Genomic DNA, 19,992 nt, shown 5'->3' on the forward strand with positions numbered 1-19,992 from the left:
CCTCCTAAAAAGGTCTAGTGGACCCACCCAAAAAGAATTGGGATACCCATCACCTTCCCACCTTCGCCGCTCTGTTCCCAAACCCAAAAATACCCGATTTTCAATAAAACTCGCAACAGGCCTAAAAGGCCCAATTTGCCAAACACGTGGCATTTTGATCAATCCAATAATTAAAAAAAAAACTTTAAAAAAATGTAAAATAAGACTTGGGAAACCCACTAACATCCATGACCTTCACCGTAAGCCCATCTAAGGCCCACCAACCCGCGATACACACAAAGTATATATTTCATCTTACCTCCGAACCTAAATTCAATAAAATTTTATCTAAACCCTAAAACCTATCCATCATCAAAAATCCTATCTAAAATGATCCCAACGAATTCCTAAAACCCAAAAACGCTCCCAAAACCCTCTTAAAACCCAAACCCAATACTACTAAGCCCAAATCCACATCCAATGCATATCCAACCCATAACCCTAACCCATAAACCGCTACCCACATCAAATCAATCATCATTTTTTCATCAAAAATGACACATGTCATCATCCCATCTCACCTTCCTCATCAAACCACCAACTCCCATCACCTTTCTTTAATAAATTAACTACCCCATTATTTTTTCTCTAAAAATCACATCAACCCATACCTCTCCCTAACCTACCCTCGTCACTTCCTACTAACCAACCATCACCTTCCCCTAATCTACCACTATCATTACGTATAAATCCATCTCTACAACATAAATCTACACTCATCCTCTTAAATCAAACACTCATTCTCCCATCAATTCATCTAAACCTCAAATCTTCACACATCTTACCACATGTTACCATCTCCCTCACCCTCCCAACCACCCTCTTACACCCTCCATTCTCTTAAACCAAACACCATTCAATCACAACCACCATCTTAAAAACCTATCATCTCACTTCATCAAACACTCCACCCAAATAGGTTGGGTAGGATCCAAATCAAAAAATACCCATTTACCTTCATTACACAATTACCATCATCCTAACTCTAAAATTCATACCTCCTACCTTCAAAACTCATGCCATTCTCTACTCTTCCAACATTTTACCCCATTATATCCTTAAAGTATCCTCTAAACCCCTATAAATATCCCAAAGTCTCATAAGGAAAATCACCTTCTCTTATTATCACACTCATCCCTCTAATCTCAACTCTCAACTTACATCAACTCTTAACCCTAAATACTCAACTTTCAACTCTCTCAAGCAAGTCAAGGAAATTCAAAGAAGACTCATTTTTTGAAAAAAGTCAAAGAAGGTAAAAAAAGAACAAGGTAGGCTTTGGACAAGGATCACCCCTCCCTCTCCCCTCTAACTTTTCCTCTTCTTCTTACACCCCAATTCTCTACACTTTGCACACAGACCACAATGATTTCAGTCATCAAAGGGTCCCTTTTTCAAAGATCCTCAAACGAGTATAGACACCTCAATTTGAACGGGCCACTACTCGAAAGGGCCCAAAAATACAGATTTTTCAAATAAATGGGCCAACGGGCCTCAAAAGCCCAAGCCATTGAAATGTGACATTTTGATTGAACCAAGGCCCCTAAGACCTCCTAATGGTTTGGGAGGCCCGCCAAGAGGACTCGGCCAACCCTCCGCTTTCCCAATATTCACCGCTCCGCTTCCAAAATAAAAAACGCTAAATTTTCGATAAAGTTCACCAACGAGCCTAAAAAGCCGATTTGCCAACAAGTGGTATTTTGATTAATTCAATAATTTCAAAATCTAAAAAAAAAATGGATAAAACTAAAAATATGAGACTTGGGACATCTATCACTTCCTCTACCTTCACCACTCCGCTCCCGAATCCAATTACCCTAAGCCCAACTAAAGCTCGCAAACCCTCAACACTCACAAATTACATTTCTCACTTCCCCCCTAACCTAAACTCAATCCCACATCACCTAAGATCTAAAAATAACCTACACCCTCAACACCCATTCTAAGATAACCCCCAACCAATTCCTAAAACCCAAAACCATTTCATAACCCAAGCCCAATACACTAAAAAGCCCACAAAGCTTTATCCATATCCAATTCACATCCAACCCACAATCCTAACCCATAAACCACAACCCACATCAACCAATCACTATTTTTATCATCAAAAGGTGACACATGTCATCACCCCATCTCACCTCCCTCATCCAACTACCTACCCCATTAATTTTCTTTAAACCTCATCTACCCACACACTCATCACCTTTTCTCTCAAATCAAACACATCTACCCACACCCCTAACCTATACCTTCCCTAATCTACCCACACCAACCCATCATGTTTTCTCTAAAAAAATCTAATCTACCCATACCCCTAACCTATACCTCCCCCTAATCTATCCTCATCATTCTTTAGAAAACCCACATCTACAATCTAAACATACACCCATCCTCTTAAGTCAAATACTCAACCTCTCCCATCAACCCATCTCCACCCATTTTGACACATGGCATCACCTCCCACACCCTCCCAAAATATCATCAACCATCTTCTTACACAACCCTTCTTTTAATTAAAATCCCATCCCCTCAACTTACTTCACCAATTAATTACTCTCTTACACAATTTCATCCTCTCAATCACTCTCATTTATTAATACTCAACCCAAATGGGTTGAAAGATCCAACCCATTTGAGTTGTAAAACAACCCATTTACCCTTCTTACACAAATGCCCTTCAATCATTTCTAATTTACCCCCACCTTTCTCTTAAACCCCACACCATTCTACCACTTCTCCTCATTTTACCCCATTATATCCCTAAAATAACTCCTCAACATCTATAAATACACTCATCCTCTTCCCAAAAAATCTTCCAACTTTCATTACAAAAATTCTCCCCCCAACTCTCACTACTAACAACTATCACCAATTCTCACCAAGTCTATCAATCATCTCTTATTAACTTCACACCAAGTCTCACTAAAAAAAGAAAATCCCTACTCTCTCTAATCACCTCTTCCCATTCTCATACTCTCATATTCTACTAAGGACTCAATAAGACTCAAAGAAGGAGAATAAAGGAAAGAAAAGAAAAAAAAACTTTGAAGCTTTAAGGTGGGTTCAAGACAATCCCCCCTCTCTCTCTACCCTCTCCTCCTCCCTCTTCTATTATCCCCTCTCCTTTTCATTTATTTTAAATGGATTTAAGATAAGGCAAATGATCCATTAGGATCATCTCTTTTAATGAGATGATCCATTAGGATCATCTCTTTTAATGAAATGATCCTATGATCGAGCCGAAAGTAAATCCCTACTTAGGGTACAAATGCACACACGTGGCACTATATTTTTCACATTTTTTAAAATCAAATGACTGAGTTGAGTTTAGGTTATCACTATTTAGTGGGGAGAAAAGGGTGCCTAACACCTTCCCTTATCTGCAATCGAGCGACTTATCTCGAATCTCAAGATTTGGTCCGTACCTTATCCATCGAGAGTCACTAAACACCAAAACGGTAATTTTTTAAAAAATGCACATCGGGTGACCATTCATACCCACTTACAGAAATGAATGGTGACGACTCCTAACCTTAGTAGATGTGGTCATCGAAATGACGAAACCACGTATCCACAGCTTGGCGACTCCACTGGGGAGCAAAGTCTCTACCCTCGTGTCAAGTCGATCATTTTGGAAATTTTTTTTTAAAATATTCTTATTTGCAAGCTAACATTATTTGTTGTATTTGTTATATTTATTTTTTAGGTAGGTTTCTTTTTATTTATTTGCTCCATTGAGTGAAAAAAAATAAAAAAAAAATTGATTTTTACTTTATTTATCCGATTATATGCCTTTTAAGCTTGCATATCATCAAAAAAATGAATTTTTTTTTTGCCCAAGCCAAAAACCAGAGGCAATGTGCCTCAAAATGAGTATAAAAAAAAAACAATTTTTCTTTTTTTTGCCGAATGGACAGTCGAACTTAAATTGATTGTAACTTTCTCGTCCGATCTCCGATTAACTATTAGTACATATAGATTTGGGATAGAACAAAATTTTCTTCTAAATGTGAAAAAGTCAGCAAGATTTTGTCAAGTCAGAATTGGTTTTTGAGCTACTTTATTATCGTTTATGCTAGCATTTCTATTTGACGTCTTGTCGGGATACAAATTAAGTTGAAAAAAAGAGCATAAAAAAAAAATTTGGTCCAAGCCAAAAACCAGAGGCAATGTGCTTGAAAATGAGAACAAAAAATTTTTTTAAAAATTAATTAAAAATTTTTTTTTTTGCTCAGCTTGCTCCTTACATCAGTCTTGGAAACTTTTCTCTAGGAATTTATTTTTGTTTCAAGTTTTAAAGCTTCAAAAGATTAAACGGATCATTTTTTTAAAACTCAGGGTGTACTGCTCGCCACTTTTTGATTGATCAAAATGAAAATTCAAAGCCATCATCGATTGGACCATAAAAAAATAAAAATAAAAATAGAAGTCGTTTTGTTATTAGTTCATTCGTTAAGAAAAATTGAAAAAAAAATGATGAAAAAAAAAATCGATTGGTTGATGTGTAACCATGAATGTGCTATCCTTGTGGACCAATTATCTAAAAGGTCATGGTCTCTATAGGTATATTTTAATGTACCTACATGATCGTAATGTGGATGTAATAGATTTGGTAGTCTTTGAGCTATGTGGCATCCATGTAGAAATGGTTTGATCTGGCCAATGGGCCCACTCATCTGGAAAATGCCCCGGGCACACCCTATCATATTTGCACACACCACTAGCACGTTAACTTTACTACATTGCACGCTTGCATGTCCCTAATAGCCAACGTGGCACTAGTGCATGGCCCAGTCTCCTCGGAGATGCAACGTCATTCATGAAAATCACAACTCCAATCACGTACCGTAAGGTATATAAAACTGGGGCATCAATACTGTTTGATCGGGTGATTCTGAAAGGTATATTGATACATCCACGTTGGAGTGATTTGATCCTTTGTTCTATTGTAAGCTGCACGGTCACATGTCCCGATTGCGAACGTAGTACTAGTACGTGGTCGGTCCCCTCGTGGGATGTGAAAACCATTTATGAAAGCTACAACTCTTGACTCGTACCCGTAGGTATATAAAAGATAATCCAAGTACATCAATTGCACTTATTGGTCAAAACCAGTGCCTAAGTGAGATCATGCCCCGCTGTACCCTACTGTACGAGGGGGATAGACTACGTTTATTCTAGACGAGAGGTATTAAAGTGGGTCCTTGCTCAACATTGTGTGCCACCTCTCAACTGGGGATCAAACTGGCTGTTTTTGGCTTCAGAGAAGTGAATTGAAGTTTTACATTATCACCTATACAGTATATCAAACCAAGTCATCACGTACCATCTGATTGAGTACGCTTGAGAGGTATATAGGTGTGCTTGGGCAAGGGTGGCCAGATAAAAATGCATTGTATGTAGTAAGCTTAAGTCTAGAAACCTTCCCTATAGGTCACGACTAGAACTTATTGTGGGTGTTCCCAAGTTTTTCATTGAATGGAACATGATGATTGATGTATGTGAATGATGAGATCAAAGTGTATGATTGTCCTCAAGGATCAAAAATTTTATTTTTAGAAATTAAAATGAGTGCACCGACCCAATAAAGAATTTATTTATTGCAAAAATTCAATAATGACCTAGTCCATCTCGATCCAACAATCATAATAAGTCGGGCCATTTAAATCAAAAGGGAAATCAAATTTTCAAAGAAGAAAAGTGGTTTACAAAAGGAAAATATTTTCTTGAAAGTATGTTTTCCAAAAGAAGTGTTCTCTAGGAAAAAATATTTTTAAAAAGTGTTTTTAAGAAAGTGTTTTCCATTAGAATAAAACTTTTCAAAAGAAAAGTAATTTAACATGGACCTTGGAAATATACTAAACTATTCTTTTGTGTCAACTCAAGATGCTGGCTGCAGGCAATAACCCAATCGACTAATTGGTCAAAACAACCATCACGGGGATGCACACCATAGAGAAATTCAACTTTGGAAAATTCATGTTGAGATGCACCCTGTACTTCTACGAGGTTTAGATAGATTGGAATCTTTTGCGCGCTATGGCTAAGCGTTGGAACCATTATCTTCACATCTTCCACATTGGGCATATGCACTTGTGTCCTACTCATGAAGAATATTGTGGCATCATAGGGATATCTACTTCAGGTCCTCTAGTCAGGCCTTCATTGAAGACAGGATATTCTAGTTACCTCGCCACAGGCCTAAGCATTTTAAAAGAAGAAGCCAAGGCCTTAATCTGTAACGGAAGATAGGATTTAGTACCCTTATTGAGTCCATACCACTCCCACAGTTATCCCATCAATGTAAAACCAGAAGCCTGGTGAGTCACTAGAGACTATCGATTATGTTTAGGGATCTTAGCCCAATACATACTTACCTCCAAAAGTGAGGGTCAAACTGTTCCTAAGTCTTTCATAGACATAGCTTCCCAGCTCTTCAGAAAAGCCAACCCTGTACCTCTCATTCTAGCTGAAACCTTATCAGGTTTGGATGCCATAAAAATGATGAGGGAAGGGGTTTCAAAGGAAGCCCTCACCTACTTTATATGTGACTTTACGATCATCTTAAAATTGTGGACATTCCTTTAACCCTCGAGTATAGGCCAGAGCACTTTTTCAAGAGAAACATGTTAGTGCATCACAACTTAGTCAAGACTTGGAGTAAATGGTTAGATTCTCGTCTTGCCCGTCATATTGATTTGAGATGCCCTTGGTGGATGACGAGCAACCCTATTTTAGGTACCAAAGGATCCTATTATGTCCGTTTGATTGGACTGGATGAGACGTCTTTCTACCAACCTGCCTTGATCCCAGAATAGTACGGAGTACCTATAGAGTTTTCACTACCTCAACACAAAGAATTCTTTCCTCCCGAACCATTGACTGAAAATTTAGTGCATCTCATTGAGAAGGCTTGGAACAAGCGCATCTTAGGATATCCAGAGGGACCAGCAGAGTTCAAAGAACTAGTCGTTAGAACCAAGAGAAGTAAGCCTAATTGTCCTAGCAATCCTGATGACGATCAAAATAAATCCAAGCGTCCATGTAAAAAAATCTAAGTCAGAGTTATTGAAAGTTGTTATTCAATGAAAATCCTATCTGTCAAACAATTTTTAATAGCTCAATAAAATTTCTTTTAACTTCTTTGTGGATAATCATTGCATAAATAAATTGTTTAATGGGTTGGTGTACAAAATTCAAAATGTAATCTTCTTTTTCAAAATGTTATACCGACTCCGTGTCAATGCCAGCCCCGTGCTGATGAAATTTCTTTTATTTTATCGACTCCGTGTCGATGCCAGTCCCGTGCCGATGAAATTTCTTTTTCAAAATGTTTTACCGACTCCGTGTCGATGCCAGCTCCGTGCTGATGTAATCATTTTTAAATTTTACTAACTCTATGTCGATGCCAACTCCGTGCTGATGAAATAGTTTTTAAATTTTACCGACTCTGTATCGATGCCAGCTCCGTGCTGATAAAATCTCTTTAATTTTACCGACTCCGTGTCAATGCCAGCTCCGGCTGATGTAATTCTTTTTTAAAATCTTTTTTTACCGGCTCCGTGTCGATACGAATTTTGTGATGATGTAATTATTTTTAAATTTTACCGACTCCGTGTCGATGCCAGCTCCGTGTGGATGAAATCATTTTTAAAATTTTACCGACTTCGTGTCGATGCCAGCTCCATGCTGATGAAATCGTCTTTAAATTTTACCGACTTCGTGTTGATGCCAGCTCCGGCTGATGTAATTCTTTTTCAAAATATTTTACCGACTCTGTGTCGATGCCAGCTCTGGGCTGATGTAATCATTTTAATTTTCACCGGCTCCGTGTCAATGCCAGCTCCGGCTGATATAATTCTTTTTCAAAATATTTTGCCAGTCCCGGGTTGATGCCAACTTCGCTTTAATGTCGGCTCCGAGCCGAAGAACTTTTTTATTTTAAACTCGTTTACTTTAAAATAAATAATTTTACTCGACCTAATAAAATGTCATGCATTTTTCTTTTTGTAAACAAGATAGTAATGCTTGGTCTTCTGTACCCAAAGGTAGTCAAACGAAAGAAATATAAGCAACAAGAGGAACCTCCGTATTTTCTCAGATCTTCCACTGTCATCATGAGTTCTTCCGAACCAGCACAACTCCCAGTAGTTGAAACGTCAGGTATCGATCCACAAATAGCAGCACTATTGAAAATAATTGAGAGGCAAGAAAAAAGTATAAGTGCCGTGTTAGCCAACGCCAACATCATGCAAGCCCAAACAATATAGCAACATGCGTTCGGATCAAATCAGGATCTACCCGAACAACCTCCACAAGGACTACAGACCACCATGCCTCCTGCAGTGCTTGAATACCAAGGGTCCCCGCTCTATATTCCACAGAATCGACGACTCCCTGTGGTCAATCCTGATGACGAATGCAAGTATAGGGCCACAGAGGCCAAGAGTGCCACAGATGAAAAATTGGCTCAACAAATCGAGTCTCTGCAGGAAGAAATAAGAAGGATGAAGGGCATCAACACTATGAGTGGAACTCGATTCAAGGACCTCTGTTTCTACCCCAATGCTCAATTACCGGCCAAGTTCAAATGTCTAGAATTTGAAAAATACAATGGGGTAGGGTGTCCGCTGTCACATCTAAAGTTGTACTATAGGTCTATGTGCCAATATGGCGAGGACGACAGGCTGTTGGTACAATTATTCCAAAGGAGTTTAACAAGGCCGGCCCTCAAGTGGTTTTCCGGATTGGACCATACACTCATCAAGAATTGGCAGGAGCTAGCTGAGATGTTCTGGCACAACTATCGATTCAATACGGATGAGGGACTGGATCGAAACGACATGGCTAAGATGGTGAGAAAACAAAGAGAAACAGTAAAAGAGTATGACCAGAGATGGCGGGAGTCTGCTTCACAAGTGAGGCCTGCAATGACTGAATAAGAGATGAGCACCACGTTCTTCTCAACACTAGGGCATGCCTTTTATACTCATTTGGTTGGACACACTACAGGCACCTTTTTAAATTAGTTCAAGCGGCAGACCGGGTCAAGGACGGGATCCGAACTGGTCTAATATTCGACTTTACAGCCTTGAGTACAATAGTAGAGACATCGGCACAGAAGAAGTTAGTGTCTTTTGTCTAAAAGAAAGAGGAAACTCAAGTCAACAATGTACAACCCAGCCAACCTCTTTTCATTCAAGCACCAGTTCAGAGGCCGCAGGCACCACAAGTCCCTTGGACGCCAGTATCTCGAGCTGCTTGGGCTCCAGCACCGCAAAATCCCTTTCAGACAGTTCCTCCGTAGGCACAACCAGCACTATAGTATGGGCAAAATCAACAAGCACGGCCTAACAGGGTAAACAGGGTATTCACCAGATTGCCTATGACGCTGACAGAATTACTTCCGATCTTGCTTAGAGGAGCGTACCTCACGAAACGACCACAAAATCCAGAGGATTCGAAAGGACCAGGGTATAACCCCAGCTTATTTTGTGAATTTCATATGGGTGCACCAGGGCACTCCACATATCCATGCTGGCAGCTCAAACATCAAGTACAAAATTTGATCTATAAGAAAGCTCTCATCCTGGATGGACTTGCCAACCTGCCCCAACAACAGAATATCAATCAAAACCCCATACCTACTCACAATGGAAAGGGGAGTGGGCACAGGGTAAATGTTGTTTGTGGAGAACTTGACTTCAATCCCTCATATTTAATAGCACCTATCGGAGCAAAAATCATGGTCTACTTAACAAAGGAATCAAAAGCACCTGCGGTTAACACAGTCAACCACCACACAACAAACTCATCCCAAAATTCACTAATACCTCTCAGATTGTCTGACCTCACTATCCACCCCACTCATCAAAATACTACTACCCGACCACCTTTAGTTATACCTTACGGATCCCTAAGCCATCAAAATTCAACCCGACCTCCTCTTGTTATGCCCTACACACTGTCAACTTCTTAGAGATCAATCCGATCCCTCTTCATTACCATACACTTCACCCTCACGTCCACCGCTCGTCATTCCATACACGCCATCAACTCCTCACGCAACTCCTTCACCACATCCAAATCATCACCACCACCTCTCATTCTCAGTGTAAAACCTGACCCACCTCCAATTATCATCCGTTCATCTAAACCATTCCCCTATAGCTCCGACCAAGCAATTCCTTGGAACTACGAGACCACCATTACCACAACCGCAGGGGTTGAGACCATGAAGAAAGCAATGGTGGCTGACATTGGCCATGTGACAAAGGCAGGGAGGTGCCAAAAGTTGTCAAAAAAAGGGGTAAGCATTAGGGAAGAGGCAAAAGAAACAGTAAAGGGAATGGATGATGAAAAGAAAAGAAGGGAAAAGGGGAAGGGCAAGATAGATGAAGATGACAAGACAGATGGGAAAGTGACAGATAAGGAAGCAGCAGACTTCATTAAGCTTATTCGGAAGAGTGAGCATAATATTGTGGACCAGCTAAACAAACATCCTGCTCAGATCAGCATTCTGGATCTCTTACAAAAATCTGAGGAACATCAAGAGGTACTGTTGAGAGTCTTGGGAAAGTCACACGTACCTGCAACCACTTCGCCAGCACAGTTAGAACAGACAGTTGGTCAGATCATGGCCCCCAATCCCATCATCTTCACAGAAAGTGAGTTCGTGCCAGAGGGACGGGGACACATTGAACCACTGAATATCATGGTCATGTGCAAGGGCATGATGGTAGCCAGAGTACTGATTGATAATGGCTCAGCCCTCAATATTTTTCCCCTTGAAACCTTCCAAAAACTCAATGCTAACTGGTCGCATGTCAAACTCAACAACAAGGTCGTCCGAGGTTTCAACAGTTCAAGAAGGGATTCGTTGGGGGAAGTGGATCTACCTATCACTATAGGTCCATGCACCTTTAAAGTAACATTTGAAGTCATGGAGATACCGACGACATTCAACTTACTACTGGGTAGGCCGTGGATCCACATAGCAGGGGCTGTACCTTCTTCTCTACACCAAAGGGTCAAATTCATTATGGGGCAGAAGATGATATCCATTTTGGTAGAGAACTTAATCCCGACTGGCAAAACTCCGGACGTGCCATTTATCGATATAGAGATGACGAAGGACAAAACACTCTATCACTCTTATAAATTCGCTGCTGTCAATCATATTGAGAAGGGACAAGAGAAGATAAAGGCAAAGCTATCGAGAACAAATCTGATGGTTGGTCGGGTTATGAAAAAAATAGGTTACCGACCCAGGTAAGGGTTTGGGCTTGGAGGAAGAGGGAGAGCTACACCGGTCGAAGCGAAAAAGCACGATCCTTATTTTGGTCTGGGATTTAGGCCCACAAAAAAGGATATTGCATAAATGAATGACAAGAAAAAAGAACTTCGACTAGCGAGAAGGCAAAACTGTGAATCGAATGTCTGGAATCTAGGTAGAGTTCCACATATCAGCGTTAGCTTCCCAAAATCACATATCAGACCCGACAGCTTATCAGAACTACCATTCATGAAGTTCTGTTGTTGAGCAAAAAAGTCAAAAACGGTAAATTTTACACCGATGCACATTCCTAAAGACTCAGTTGTTGAGTCCCAATCATCCTTCGTAGAAGGTATTGATGTTCTATTCAATGGGGATTCCGATGAAAGTCTATTAGAAATGGCTCCAGAATCCACCAACGTGGGGATCACTATCAACCAAAAGGAATACTCACCCTTCCCCACTGGCATCGACTGGGCATCAGTCGTCATCCCACTAAGCTTGGGGGGGACTATGCCCCAACTTGACAAAGATCAATCGGAGATCATGGTCATCTCCGAACCATCGACCAAATCACCCAACAAATCACTTTCGCATCTCATTCTCCCCTCAAAGAAGGGGAAGTTCTGAACAGCTGGGAGGAATTCCCATTAACCCTTGAGGCTGTTGAGGCATAAAAAAAATGTCGTTAAATGAATCTAGTTTGCCCGAGGATCATAACGAGCCATCGTCCTAGGGTGAAAACCGTTTTGAGGGCTCCCTATCTTTATTAATGAATTTGCATGATTGTTCTTCTTATTTCAAGTATTCAAAAAGTAACAAAAAATAAATATTCCTCAAAAAGCAAAAAATCAAAAATTTCTCAAAAGATAAAAAAATCAAAAAGCTTTCAAAATTGTAAAAAAATAGATATTTTCCAAAAACCAAAAAAAGAGTTCTCAAGGGATCTGTCTTAATTAAATTAGTATCCAGATAAAACAGAATTTGAAAGAGACGAATATGATTTCGATCTTGAACTCGACTTTGACCTCATGAGGATCGAAGAAGAATTTGAGGACGAAATGGAGTATCCGCCTAAAGAAATCAAAGACTTGGTAAAACGTCACGAGAAAGGTGTTCAACCAAATATTGAGGATATAGATTCAATCAATCTTGGTACCGAAGAGGACCCACAAATTATCAAGATCAGAGCCTTATTAACATCGCAGCAATAGGAAGAAATGATCAAACTCTTATGGAAGTATCAAGATGTTTTCGCATGGTCATAGAGGGATATGTTTGGGTTGGACACAGATCTTGTTGTACACAAGCTACCAATTGCCTTGGGAAGCAAGCCTATCAAGCAGAAACTGAGAAGGCTAAAATCAGAATGGACCCTCAAGGTTAAAGATGAGGTCATGAAACAGTTCGAAACAGGGTTTCTTGCAGTCTCTACGTACCCAGAATGGTTGGCTAATGTCGTCCCAGTACCCAAGAAGGATGGAAAAGTACGCATGTGTGTTGACTATCGAGACTTGAACAAGGCCAGTCCTTAGGATGATTTCCTACTACCACACATCGACACTCTAGTCGACAGTACAGTAGGACACGGCATGTTCTCGTTCATGGACGCCTTCTCAGGCTATAATCAGATAAAAATGGCAGAAGAAAATCAAGAAAAGACTGCATTTATCATACCATGGGGTATTTTCCACTACAAAGTCATGCCATCCGGACTAAAGAACGCAGAAACAACTTATCAATGGGCAATGACCGCATTATTCCACGATATAATCCATAAGAAAATTGAGGTCTATGTAGACGACATGATTGCTAAATCCGATATTGAAGAAGACCATCTAGTGAATCTAAAGAAGTTGTTCGACAGGCTGAGGAAGTACAATTTAAGGTTAAATCCTGCAAAATGTGTATTCGGGGCAACATCGGGCAAACTACTCGGTTTCATCGTCAGTAGAAGAGGTATTGAGATAGATCCGACAAAAACCAAGTATATCCTTGAGATGAAAGCACCAGTTTTAGAAAGAGATGTTCGGATATTCTTGGAAAGAATACAGTATATTAGCGCTTTCATTGCTCAACTTACGTCTATCTGTGAGCCAATCTTCAAGCTACTCAGGAAGGACACACCGAAAAAATGGAACGAAAACTGTCAGGAAGCATTCGATAAGATTAAGTAATATCTGTCTGCTCAATCCACCAGTCCTAGTCCCTCCTACTCTAGGGCGACCCCTACTTATGTACATCTCAGTGCAAGAAACGTCAATGGGGTGTATATTGGGGCAACACGATGAATTAGGACGAAAGGAGCAGGTCATTTACTATCTCAGCAAGAAATTTATCAAGTACAAAGTAAAATATTCGACACTTGAGAAAATTTGTTGTGCACTAGTCTGGGCATCTCAACGACTACGTCACTATTTGCTTAGTTATTCAACTATGCTTATTGCCAAAATGGACCCACTCAAGTACCTTTTCGAGAAATCAGCATTAACAGGTCGTACAGCAAAGTGACAATTATTATTATCTGAGTTTGACATCACCTATGTCACTCAAAAAGCCATCAAATGACAAGCAATCGCCGACCACCTAGTCGAGCACCCGTTGCCTGACTACGAGCCATTAAAAATGAACTTTCCTGATGAAGCCATACTGATCACTGAGGTTGAAGACGATGATGAGGAGCCAGGCTGGAAAATGTACTTCGACGGAGCAGTCAATTAGAAGGAAAACGGAATAGGGGCAGTTCTGATCAAGTCAGATGGATCCCACGTGCCAATCGCAATCAGACTAAAATTCCAATGTTCCAACAATGAGGCTGAATACGAAGCATGCATAGCAGGGTAGAAAGCAGCACTGGATCTCGAGGTAAATGAGATCGATGTTTTCGGAGATTCAAGCTTAGTAGTCTATCAGACGACTGGAGAATGGAAGACCCGAGAGCAGAGACTGGTCCCCTACCACGAGTATCTGGAAGAACTAAGCTCGTGCTTTGATATGATTTCATTCACGTACATGTCGAGAGCTAAGAATCAGTTTGCAGATGCACTAGCTACACTTGCATCTATGATCAACATCTCAGAAGACCTAATCATCGACCCTATTGAAATTGGAATTCAAGATGAGCCAACCTATTGCTTACCCGTCGAAGTAGAAGAATCTGAAGAAAAGCCATGGTTTTCTGACATCAAGGCATATCTTGAAGATCGAACGCTCTCCTCAGATGCAACGCCAAATGATAGAAGGACCATTCAGAAGCTAGCAGGGAAATTTTTCTTGAGTAACGGTATTCTGTACAAGAAGTCGCACCATAAGATCTTACTCAGGTGTGTGGTAGAAACAGAAGCAAAACAATTAATTGAGACTGTACATGGGGGAGTCTTTGAGTCCCACATGAATGGTCATATGCTGGCCAGGAAAATCATGAGGATGGGATACTATTGGTCGACAATGGAGAATGACTGCTATTAGCATGTCCACAAATGCCATCTATGTCAGATTTACGCCAACAAGATCAATGCCCCACCTTCAGAACTACATAATATGACTACTCCTTGGCCCTTCTCACTCTGGGGCATGGACGTCATTGGGCAAATCTCGCCAAAAACTGCAAACGGGCATCGTTTCATCCTTGTTGTTATCGATTACTTTACCAAGTGGGTAGAAGCGGCTTCATACGCCAATGTCACTAAGAGCAACGTTATGAAGTTTGTCAAGAACAACATCATTTGCCGGTATGGACTTCCAAGCGGATTGGTAATTGACAATGCCAAGAACTTCAAGAACAAAGATATGATCAAAATGTGCGAAGACTTCCAGATCACTCATCACAACTTTGTACCCTATAGACCAAAGATGAATGGAGCAGTCGAGACAGCCAACATGAACATCAAGAAAATAATCAAGAAGATGGCAGTTACATACAAAGATTGGCCCGACATGTTGCCATTTACACTACACGCCTACCGAACCTCGTTCAGAACTTCGACTGGGGCAACTCCGTATTCATTGGTCTACGGAATGGAAGCAGTCTTACCCGTAGAGGTTGAGATTCCCTCTCTCCGAATCTTAAAAGAAGCAGAGTTAGATGAAATTGAATGGATTTAAGCTCGGTTTGATCAGCTGATTCTGATTGAAGAGAAACGCCTTGCAGCCATTTGCCATGGACAGATCTATCAACGACGAATAGCTCGTGCCTATAATAAGAAAGTTTAGCCTAGGGATTTCTTGCTAGGAGACCTGATCTTAAAGAAGATTCTGCCAATCCAAGAAGACGCCAGAGGAAAGTTCAGACCAAACTACGAGGGACCATTCATCGTGCAGAAGGTAATGACGGTAGAAGCTCTGATTCTCACATAAATGGACGGACAAGTCTTCCCGCAACCAATCAATGCTGACACTATCAAGAAATACTATGCCTAAAACTGATCCTGAGACGACGAAAGGCCATCTTTGCTATTCTAAACCAACTATCGACCTTAGTCAACCCTTTTGAGCCATCACATTCATTTCTTAAACTATGACTGGGGCAAGTCAACAACTACAAAATGATACAAAAAAAAAATCAGAAAGATCAAAGCATCAAATTACTCTTGGCCCGCATGAGGATAAACTGTGAACGACTAAAATTATAAAATAATCAAAAAAGTCAAAAACTCAGACACTTGATCTAAGCTCAACCCAAATCTCTAGCCTAAACAAGTTCGAGAGACGTTGGGAGGAGAAATAGATCATCTTTTCGAAGTAAAAATAGACAAATCCTAGGTCTAACCCACTATAGACAAACCTAGACCTTAACCTTTTTGTAACCTTCCACTACCATAAGCCTAAGCCAACGTTTCGTCCTACTTAAAGTCATTTTTTATCAGGAAATGTTCTAGGGCAACATAACGACAGTGGCAGAACCAATGATCTTGCGACTTGGTCTGGACCTCAAAGTTTTGTTAGTCGTTGGAAGACTCGAGTGGGGAATCCAGACCGGATATTAGAAAAAAAAAAAGTACTCGAAGTGTAGAGTAACCGATCTCGCGGCTCAACTTGAGTTGCCGAATCACGAATAGTCATCAGAAAATTTGAGAGGGGAATCTAGATCTGTTACTCAAAAAAGAGTGCCCCTACAAGAGTAGAGTCGCCAATCTTGCAGTTCAACTTGAGTCACCAAGCCTAAAGACACAGAGACTCTGAGCAGAATTGTAATGAAAAAATCTAGAAAAATACAAGCATGGTCTGAAAGGGCATAGTGAAAACCTGAAAGGGCACTATGAGTAAAAGAATCAAACCATGGCAAGATCAAAGCCACCGGCACGATGAAAATCTCAAAAAGGACGTCGATGAGCAAAAGTGTGGAAACCGGGTCTGATGAAAACCGTAATTGGCATCAGGGGCAATAAAGGTTAACAAAAAAAATAAAAAAATAACTCCTGACCCGCAAGAGTATAAACTATGAACGGCAAAATCTTTTAAAAATCCCGAGACCCAAACAGATAATAGTTTTCCAATACCAGGGCACTGGGAATGACTCTAAAGGAATCAAAAGAGTAATTGACGTTTATATCCTCTGTGGTAGACAAAATCACCAAGATCGTCACAACCAAAGATTTTACAAACTCTGAATTTATCGTACTCATTTGATAAAGATATTTCATAAAATTTCAAAAAGAAAAACTATTATTTTGGCCAATGATGAAGAATCTAAGACTTATTCAAACTTCAAGTTTTCAAAGCATTAGATACACCTGGGACTAAGTAAGTAAAAAAACCTATTTTCTTTGCATTAATCTTTCAACATTTTGCATACATCTAGATAATGAAAAGAAAATACAAAAAGAGTGAATACAACGCAATCAATCAAACATCATGAAAAAAAGAGTCAAGGCGTTCTTCTAAAGCACGGATCCGGACAGCCTGACTCATCATCACTTTTTCAACGTCCAAAGCATCACGACTCACTAGACAAGACGTGAAGGCATCGAAGCAGGGACCTCAAGTAAGCCCCTCCTGAGATCACTCTCCGGGCTTACTAAGGCAGATAAACCATTGAACATCGAACTCGTAATTGCAGCAATGAAACAGTTTATAAGAATGGCCCAACTAGAGAAACCGTTGTGAGTGCATAGTCTTGATCATGCTTATGAGATTCTAAGTGAAGATGAGTACATGCAAACCTTCCCGAGGGGAATTGGACCAAAATCATTTGGATTGAAGTCAGAAGCTTCTCGAGAAACTACCATTGTTATCATGAATCACATTAACCTTGTTGAGATCCTTATGGATGTGAATCAGTGGTCCACCGTGTTTTCTAGCATTGTTTCAAAAGCAACGACTCTTGAGGTCGTATCAACAGGCTAGCAAAAAACTATAAAGGAGCCCTTCAAGTGATGACAGCAGAATTTCAAGTCCTACCAAAGAGAGTTTTCAATTTCTTTCGTGATGAGAACTTTAGAAGTGAGTGGGACATTCTTTCTAATGGCGGTGCTATTCAAGAAATAACACATATTGCTAATGGTAGAGATCTTGGTAACTGTGTCTCTCTACTACGAGTTAATACTCCAAATTCCAGCCAGAGCAACATGTTGATATTACAAGAGAGTAGCACCGATACAACGGGCTCTTTTGTAATCTATGCTCCTATTGATATTGTTGCAATGAACATGGTTTTAAATGGGGGAGACCGAGACTGTGTAGCACTCATTCTCCTTGGTTTTGCTATACTCCCCGATGGGCTAACAGTAAATAGAGGTAGAATTATTGAAGTTGGGTCTGGTTGATCTCTATTGACTGTCGCATTCCAGATCATGGTCGATTCGGTTCCAACTGCAAAACTCTCTCTTGGATTTGTGACAACTGCTAAACAATCTCAGTGTTTGCATCGTTGAAAGGATCAAATGTATCATTACAATGGACAATGCATGAATTGGGAAGGTTAACTTATGATAGAAATAGAGCAAAATCAACAAAAGAAGACAATGAAGAGGGATCTACAAAAAAAAAAAAAAAAAATTCAAAAACCTTTCGAGTTGCACTCAATTCCAATTTGTTAAAACGCGACTGAAGAAATATCTGAATTTCTAAACTCATCAAAATTTCATAAAATCCAAGATCTCACACGAGCTCCGCGCCATCGAGATCAAGGAATTAATAAGGCAAAACTCTGTCAGACCCTGTGCTTGAGTAACCATTTTTCACAAAAATTTTCAATACAATTGGTAATTCAAGATCGCGTTTTTATAGAATTTTTCTGGCCAATACAAATAGGAGTTTAGTCTATTATTTGCAGTTCTTTGTATACAATTCCTGCAAAGAAGGGTAGTTGTAGACACCTCAATTTGAACGGGCCACTACTCGAAAGGGCCCAAAAATACAGATTTTTCAAATAAATGGGCCAACGGGCCTCAAAAGCCCAAGTCATTGAAAAGTGACATTTCGATCGAACCAAGGCCCCTAAGACCTCCTAATGGTTTGGGAGGCCCGTCAAGAGGACTCGGCCAACCCTCCGCTTTCCTAATATTCACCGTTCCGCTTCCAAAATCAAAAACACCAAATTTTCGATAAAGTTCAGCAACGGGCCTAAAAAGCCCGATTTGCCAACACGTGGCATTTTGATTAATTCAATAATTTCTAAATATAAAAAAAAAATGGATAAAACTAAAAATATGAGACTTGGGACATCTATCACTTCCTCTACCTTCACCACTCCGCTCCCGAATCCAATTACCCTAAGCCCACCTAAAGCCCGCAAACCCTCAACACTCACAAATTACATTTTTCACCTCCCCCCTAACCTAAACTCAATCCCACATCACCTAAGATCTAAAACTAACCTACACCCTCAAAACCCATTCCAAGATAACCCCAACCAATTCCTAAAATCCAAAACTATTTCACACCAAGCCCAATACACTAAAAAGCCTACAAACCTTTATCACTAAAAAGCCTACAAACCTTTATCCATATCCATTCACATCCAACTCACAACCCTAACCCATAAACCACAACCCACATCAACCAATCACTATTTTTATCATCAAAAGGTGACACATGTCATCACCCCATCTCACCTTCCTCATATAACTACCTACCCCATTAATTTTCTTTAAACCTCATCTACCCACATATCAACTCATCACCTTTTCTCTCAAATCAAACACATCTACCCACACCCCTAACCTATACCTCTCCTAATCTACCCACATCAACCCATCATTTTTTCTCTAAAAAATCTAATCTACCCATCACTTTTTCCCTACAAAACCCACATCTACAACCTAAACCTACACCCATCCTCTCAAGTCAAACACTCAACCTCTCCTATCAACCCATCTCAACCCTTCATCTCCACCCATTTTGACATATGGCATCATCTCCCACACCCTCCCAAAATATCATCAACCACCTTCTTACACTGTAGACACCTCGATTTGAACGGGCCCTCACTCGAAGGGGCCCAAAAACAATAATGTTTCGATAAGTTCGACTAACGGGCCTCAATGGCCCGAATCATCGGAAAATGATATTTTCGCCGAAACCCAAGCCACTAACACCTTTCAATGGGTTAGTAGGTCCACCAAAAGGGTTCGACACGCTCCCGTCTACCCCGCTCCATGCAAAATACCGATTTTCCAACAAAAGGGGCCAACGGGCCCCTAAGGCCCAAAACACCAAAAGTAGTAACCACGGTTAAA

Source organism: Akebia trifoliata, chromosome 3, assembly GCF_017979445.1.
Source record: "Akebia trifoliata isolate Shusen 1 chromosome 3, ASM1797944v1, whole genome shotgun sequence".
Lineage (NCBI taxonomy): Eukaryota > Viridiplantae > Streptophyta > Magnoliopsida > Ranunculales > Lardizabalaceae > Akebia > Akebia trifoliata.